This window comes from Tenrec ecaudatus, chromosome 10 (assembly GCF_050624435.1).
Source record: "Tenrec ecaudatus isolate mTenEca1 chromosome 10, mTenEca1.hap1, whole genome shotgun sequence".
Classification (NCBI taxonomy): Eukaryota; Metazoa; Chordata; class Mammalia; order Afrosoricida; family Tenrecidae; genus Tenrec; species Tenrec ecaudatus.
Genome location: NC_134539.1, coordinates 48206065 through 48214147, shown reverse-complemented (window position 1 = coordinate 48214147; position 8083 = coordinate 48206065). Strand labels below are relative to the sequence as shown.

General features: G+C 39.1%; 1 non-coding gene across 1 annotated transcript; it reads left to right on the top strand.

Moving 5' to 3' along the window:
* Positions 1 to 7496: 7496 nt before the first annotated feature.
* LOC142460360 (U6 spliceosomal RNA) lies at positions 7497 to 7603 on the top strand. Its single transcript, XR_012786574.1, has one exon. It is a non-coding gene; the product is annotated as a U6 spliceosomal RNA (small nuclear RNA).
* Positions 7604 to 8083: the final 480 nt, after the last annotated feature.

Genomic DNA, 8083 nt, shown 5'->3' with positions numbered 1-8083 from the left:
GTTTCTCTCTCTTCTTCTGCTTCAAAAATGGGTCATCTATGAGAGCTATGGGAGTGGCAACTAAGACAGACTCATCCCCTTTATTAGTATTACACATGTCCTATTAGCCAATCATTTGGTGGGAGTTACAGAGATACGGATGAAGCCATACTAAGAAATTTCACATAGTAAGAAATTTTATCATATCATGCCAACAGAGATCCTATCTCATGATATAACCCATTCAATGGCAAAATTGAACCCACTTATAAGCAGATTTGAGTATATACATCTTTCTCTAAAAACCAAAGCATATTAATTTTACATTTTAACAAGTATTTTAACTCAATGAATTACTTAAATATATAGAAATTGTCTGGATGCCACACAATATAATCACAGATGAGATAAAATTGGTTTAAATATTCCACGTTTTCATTCACACTTTTACCTAGTTTCCCAAATCTAAATTCAGCATTTGAAGATTTCTTAAAATGTCTACAGCTAGTTAGGAGGGCTGTTTCCAAAGTTTCTGCCTTGGCCTCCCTCTCTCGGGCTCACCTTCAAAGACTAGAATGAGTGATCCTAATTTATTTGCATGTGTTTAACCTGGCCTGAGGATTTTGAAAGACAATAGATAACCAGTTTATTTCCCTTTTACTATTTTCTCTGTAAGATATTTTTTTCTTTATCAGAGCTATGGGAGGAAAAGCCCAAGGCTACAGCCAAGTTTTCTTTTTTTAATATTTTTATTGGGGGCTCCTACAACTCTTATCACAATCCATCCATCCATCCATTGTGTCAAGCACATTTGTACATTTGTTTCCCTCATCATTCTCAAACATTTGCTTTCTACTTGAGCCCTTGGTATCAGCTCCTCACTTCCCCCCTGTTCCTGTTCCCCACTCCCTCATGAACCCTTGATAATTTAGAAACTATTATTATTTTGTCATGTCTTACACTGTCCAACGTCTCCCTCATCCACTTTACTGTTGTCCATCCCCCAGGGAGGGGGTTATATGTAGATCCTTGTAACCGGTTCCACGTTTTTTTCTTTCTAAGGTGTGTTGTTCAAAGCCTGTGGGAATACTAGTTTCACAATCAAAATCACCGCTATTCCTTAAATCAATTATATCTTCTAATGTCTAACTTGAGTTAGTTGGAAAAAATTTGATTTTAAGGTTTTTTTGAAACACAAAACATGTTGAAAAAAACTCCTTTGGGTTAAATTAACTCATTTAAATACTTCTTTATAAATATCAAATCTTATTTGATACAGTTCTTGTTAGGTGTCATTTAGGTGCGACTCTCTGCACTGCGGAACGAAGCCCTGCCCGGTCCTGTGCTGTCCTAACAACAGATCAAGCTGGTGTCCACCACTGTTCATCCGCTTCCTGGGGGCCTCCCTCTTGTTTTCAGCCGCCCCTGCACGTTACCAACCATGGTGTTTCCCCCTAGGACTGGCCTCTCCTGACAACTGCCCAAAGTATGTAACACAAAGTCTCACCATTCTTGCCTCTCAGGAGCACTCAGCCCGGACTTCTTCCAAGACTGATCAGTTTGTTCTTTTAGCAGCCCATGGTACTTTCAAAATTCTTCTCCAGCACCCCAATTCCAATCTGATGCAGTATAATGGAGTAAAATATTTGTGGTGAAGTGAAATTATTTGAGATGGCTCTTCTATCTGTAGTTCTTATAACTCCCTCCCAGTGACAGGGTGTGAGCCTCTAAATATCTTTTGTTGTTGTTAGGTGCTGTCTAGTCAGTTCTGATGCATGGTAACCCTATGCAAAACAGAATGGTCCAGTCCTGTGCCATTCTCACACAATGGCTTTTGTGCTTGAGTCGATTGATGCAGCCTCCGTGTCAAATCCATCTTGTCAAAGGTCTTCCCCCTTTTCTCCGCTCTGTTACTTGATCAAACATGATGCTCTTTCCAGGCACTAGTCTCTCCTGACAACTTGTCCAAAGTACATGAGAAAAAGTCTCATCATCCTTGCCTCTAAGGAGCACTCAGGCTATACTTCTTGCAAGACAGAGTTGTTTGCTCTTTGATAGTCCATAGCACTTTCAATATTCTTCGCCACTACCATAATTCAAATGTACCGATTCTTCTTTGGTCTTCCTTATTCACTGTCAAACTTTCACACGCCTAGAAAGAGACTGGAAATATTGTGGCTTGGGTCAAGTTCACTTTAATCCTTAAAGTAACATCTTTGATTTTCAGCACTTTAAAGAAGCCTTGTGCATCAGATTTACCCAATGCAACGTACCTGCTGCTTCCATGGGCAACGTACCTGCTGCTTCCATGGGCAACGTACCTGCTGCTTCCATGGGCAACGTACCTGCTGCTTCCATGGGCAACGTACCTGCTGCTTCCATGGGCAACGTACCTGCTGCTTCCGTGGGCATTGATTGTGGAAACAAAGGAGATGAAAATCTTCAAAACGTTGGTCTTTTCTCCATGTAGGGCTATCGGTCTAGGTGTGAGAGTTCTGGCTTTCCTTACATTGAGTTGTAATCCATGTTGAAAGCTGCAAACCTTGATCTTCATCACTAAGTGCTTCAAAGCCTCCTCACTCAAGGTTGTTCCTTGCATATCACTGGTTGTTAATAAGCTGCATTCTTCTTCATATAATCCACCTTCTCTCTTCAGCATACAGATGGAAAGGTACGGTGAGAGGATGCAAGCCTTACACACACCTTGCCCGATTTGAAACCACGCAGCATTTCTGTACTCTGTTTGCACACATGCCTCTTGATCCATGTACAAGGTCAACAGGAGCACAGTGTAGTTTTCTGGGATTCCCACGCTTCTCATGGTCATCCAGTTTATTCGTTCCACACAGCCACATGCCTTAGCATAGTCAATAAAATACAGGTGAGCATCTTTCTGGTGCTCACTGCTGTAGCCCAGATCCATCGGACATCAGCAATGATAGCCCTTGTGCCATGTTGTCTTCTGAACCTGGACGGACGGAGCCTCTGGTAGTTCTCTGTAAATAGACTGCTGTAACTGATGCTAGATGATCTTCAGCAAAATTGTACTTGCACATGAAATTATATTGTTCTGTAATGTGAGAATAGTGTTCAGTCACCTTTCTTTGACCTGAGTATAAATAAGGTATACAAGATTCTAACCCAGGGATCAGTCAATTTGACCATTCAACTGGATACAAAAGCGAGCCATCACAAAAGTAGGAACAGACGTCAAGAACTAAAAGCCACCAGTAGGACTTGTGTGAGATCCTTGCCTGAAGCTGCAGAATTGAAACCAGGAGAAAGAGCAGAGGCCTGGCACCAAGAACTTGAGCCAGAATGGTTGGTGGGCTCTTTGGCTCACGGAATGAGACAGAGGCCAAATGCACGAGACTTAGAAGCCAAGGACAAGAGAAACATGGCTGCTGGCGTAGGCCGAGAAGAGAGGAGCACAAGAAAGAGCTGGACCCTTAAGGTTGTGTAATATGTTGTAACCCCATCATCCTGCTGTGTGGCTACTGCGATTAATTACTGAAGTTGGCAGAGAAGCAGAATGTTGTGGGAGTGATGGTTGCTGGGTAAAGGAAATTCCAGGATGGAGAGATACTGACCTCTATCATGGGAATCAACCTTGGATATATATGGATTTGGATTCTCTTTCTCTTTTATGGAGCCAGAAGAGGTCACGTGTGCTTCCCATGTAGTTTCTACCGATATAATACGAAATATTTATTCTTTATAATATCAAAAAAATTTAGTTCCTAGGCATCAACTTATCACTAAACCAAATCAGAGTGTCTTGAAGAAATGTTATCTAATTTAATAATACCATTTGGAGGTAAAATAAATGTTTATACCTGCTTTTCCTTGGATAATTTGTTTTAAGGCCTAGTTATACTAATCAAAATAATTCCCCCTGCATTTCACTCTTCATACAGACTGTCTAATTAATAAGACAGTAACAAGAAGCAGTCTATTTGTCTATTTGCAGCTGAAGCTCAGAGTGACCTGAGGGAAGAAAAATAGATTTCGTAATTTATGTTTCACTAAAGAGTGTCTCAGCTAAAATTTCAAAGGTTTATGGTATTCTCTTAGTATTATAAAACAAATGCCACCAAAACTACACTTAGAATTTCTCATTTTTACCTTTTTGTTTTTTTATGGCAAGTCATCAGAAATTGAAGTGTTTTATTACTGTTTTATAGAGTCAGTTTTTAATTTTGTTAGCACTTTCTATATTTTTTGCATGTCAGTCTCTTTTGGTAGTCTTGGTAATGTGGTGGTTATCTATTGGTCTGCGATCTTCATGGTCGGCAATTCGCAACCTCCAGCAGTAGTGAGGGTGGGAGAAAGGCTGGGCTTTTTTACAGTGTCAGAAATCCACAGGGGCTTCCTATGAGTCAGCCTGGACTGATGGCAGTGAGTTTAGTTTTTTGGAGGTCTAAAATTATATATACCATTATAAAACTAAATATATATAGAGAAAGCACACATGCTCCCTGGTGGCACTGTTGGCTATGAATTGGACTACTAAACTTTAAGATTGGCCGTTCAAATTCACCTACCACTCCTTGGAAGAAAAGTGAGATTGTCTACTCCTGGAAAGATGTCCAAAGTCTTGGAAACCCCATAGTGGGAACTATGAGTTGGATTCAGTTGCATGGTCATGACTATCAGTTGCATGGTCATGACTATCAGTTGCATGGTCATGACAGCCTGTCTATCTCAAACTTGCTGCTGTTGAGCCAATTCCAACTCATTGCAATCTCATGTATTTCACAGTGGAGCTGTGCTCTGTAGGGTTTGTGATGACTGTGTGACCTTTCATACATCGATTGCTAGGCCTTTCCTCTGAGGTGGCTTGATCAGATTCACCCAACTTTTGCACAATAGCTGAGTATTTAACCATTGAAACCACCTAGTAGCAAATAGGAAATGTATATGACATATATATAACATATATATAACTTCTTTTGTGCATTCAGCAGTGTTTTATAGAGAATATCAGTTTTCCATTCAGTAATTCATCTCCATTTTGTTTCATATCATTGATTGCAATCTCCACAATGTGGTATCACTTATTACATAAACTCCTTCCCTGTGTTTCTGGATTTCATTCCTTCTCTTTCATAATTCTTCTCAAGTTTGCCCTTGGGTAGGTAGTGTTGCCCTTTCAATCTCACATGATGGATTATTCTAGGGTGTTTGTAACTCCAGAGGGCTATTGACTTGGCTATTGTTTGGCCAAAAACTGAGCCATGGGAATGAGTTCATTTCTAGACCTGAAAACTGACTAAGGTAAAAGTTTTTTTTTTAATTTTATTTATTTATTTATTTTAATTTTAACAATTTATTAGGGGCTCATACTAAGGTAAAAGTTTTATGGGTACCTCAAATCTCTATACAACCAGTGATTCTGGTGTCTTCTTTGATTTCAAAATTTGTTCCACATTTTCCTCCCACTCTATCCAGAACCTTCCAATGTGATCCCTTGTAGAGCAGTTGGTAATGGTAGCTGAGCACCATCTAGTTCTTCTGGTCTCTGTTATTTAGACTCATGTTCATGTGGCCCATTGCACTAATTATCCATTCATCTTTAATTTCTTCACTCTTCTTTCCTATGGACACAGAGAGACCAATGGTTGCCTTAGATGACTACTATGGTTCTTTCTCAGATCCTAGTTGTTACTCACCAAAGTAATACATCATGACCACACACACATATCACTCATTCATGGATGATTTGTATTAGAAATGCAATTAGTACCATCAACTGAATAAAAACTCATATTGATTAATGCAGAAAAGAACATTTGATGAAATACAACACCCATTCCAGATAAGAAATACTCAGCAAAATAGGAATAAAAGAGAAATTCCTCAACATAACTAAGGGCACCAGGCCAACATTAGTCTCAAAAGAGAAATATTAAAAGCATTCCTCTTGTGAATGAGAACCAGATAAGGATGTCTATTTTCACCACTTCTATTCAATATTGTACTAGGATTATCACTGGACAATTCTAGCAAATGTACAATTCTACTGAAACCATTGCAAAATATAGAAATGGAATGAAATTCTCTTGAATTCATTTCATGAAGAGAACATATCTCTGATATGAAAACCAGGCAAAGACATCACTTAAAAAAGAATATTATAGACTAATATCCCCCATTAACAAAGACAAAATCATCAACAGAACCCTAAACAATAGAATTCAACAACCTATAAAATTACATTATGACCAAGTGATATTTATGAAATATATTAATATGTGTACATATACTTGTCTCATATATATACTTTCCTTTTAAAAACTAGTAAACCTTTTACTTGGGTGAGGGAGATAGAGAAGGTCAACTAACTCTTGATGGAGTTCAGATATTACACTGATCATTATGCAGATAAATATGGTAAGAAAAGTGACTTTCTGAAGGGTTAAGGTAGTTAACATATAGAAACAAAGCAGAAACAGTTCTATTCCTTAAGAAAATGTGAGACAAGAGGAGTATATTGGAAACTTTATATTATGGTGTAGGCAAGAAGTATTTTCATATTCTATTTTTTCTTTATGGGGAATTAAAAAATAGTTTGTTGGCCAGTTACTATTTTAATGTTTTCCTTGCTCTCTTATGACATGTATTAATTTCATAATCATGGTCTGCCTCTGTGAATTAATTTTACTGACAGCTTTGCCCTATCACCAACCCCTATTGTTTGTGCAAATAGTGAGCAGTCACTTAAGAGTTTAATCTGTATCAGTCAACAATCCATGTATTGCCATCTGAGGATGGCCTATACTTGTTTATTTTCCTTTTCTTAACACTGTTTTAAATTCTGTACCATTGGCTGAATTAATGACACCATCAATAGAATTACCTTATGCCCCAGGGGGATGATTTATAATGTTCTCTATCATAAAATGATAATGATGTCACTAAAGGGACTAGATACATATATAAACCATAGATATATACATGGATTTTGGTGCCAACCTATGAACAATTAGTTCTTAGGACATGGTCTTGCTTGATATTCACCCTCACGAAGAGACCATTGAAGATGTGAATGCTAAAGCAAAATGTAAAGAAACCAGACGGTGCCCAGCTATCAGAAAGAACAGCATCTGGGGTCTTAAAGACTTGTATTAAGACAAACAGCCATCCAAATGAGGTGTCCACTAACTCCACACGGAAGAAGCTTACCAACTGGCATGATCCAAGGAGTGTAGATACTAAAACCCAAAGCCGAAGGAGAGAATGGGATCAGAGCTTGAACTGTGGACACCTAGTTTGCAGAAGGCTATGCATGACAGGGGAAGCCCAAAATCCATTTGCGGGGTCCCCCATGGATTAAATCTCCGGCGAATCTCGGTCTGATCATAATTGCGGGATGTTAACAGCCTTGCTATCAGACGGAGAGCAATTTGAGGAGCTTTGGGCAGATGTGGTTCGGTTAAAATGTAACACCTTATCATTTGATTTCCCTGTTGGCCCATTTTAAAGTCGCTTCAGTTTTTAATAATAATAAAGGGCTCGTGCTCGCTTCGGCAGCACATATACTAAAATTGGAACGATACAGAGAAGATTAGCATGGCCCCTGCGCAAGGATGACACGCAAATTCGTGAAGCGTTCCATATTTTTGCAACAAGACCAGAGATATACCAAGGTAATAAATGCTGTTTATGATTCCTTGAAAAAAAATAATAAAGGGCTCTTGGAATCACCTTGTTTAAGGCTTTCGATTCCTTGCAGCCCAGTCTTCATGCAACAGCTGTAGCACACACAGTCCCAATCTGAAGCCCTCATTGTGAGAGTCTCCTTATGACACTTGGACCCTTCAGAGTGGTACTTTTAGTTGTTGTTGCTAAATTGGATGTCCACACCTCTGCCACAGGCCTTTTAAAATAGAAAGGTTTTCTAAGGAGAATCCTTTCTTTCTAGCCAAGGGGAAAAACACCAGGGACTTGCAGATAGCCCACAATAAGAAGGAAGAAACCCATGCCCCCGAGGCACAGGTTAAAACACTTCCTTGAAGGCTGCCTTCTCCCTGGGTATTGTTTCACCTAAATCTAGTTTGAACCTATCTGTACTTTAATAGACTGGAGGGAAAGTTTCCAACCG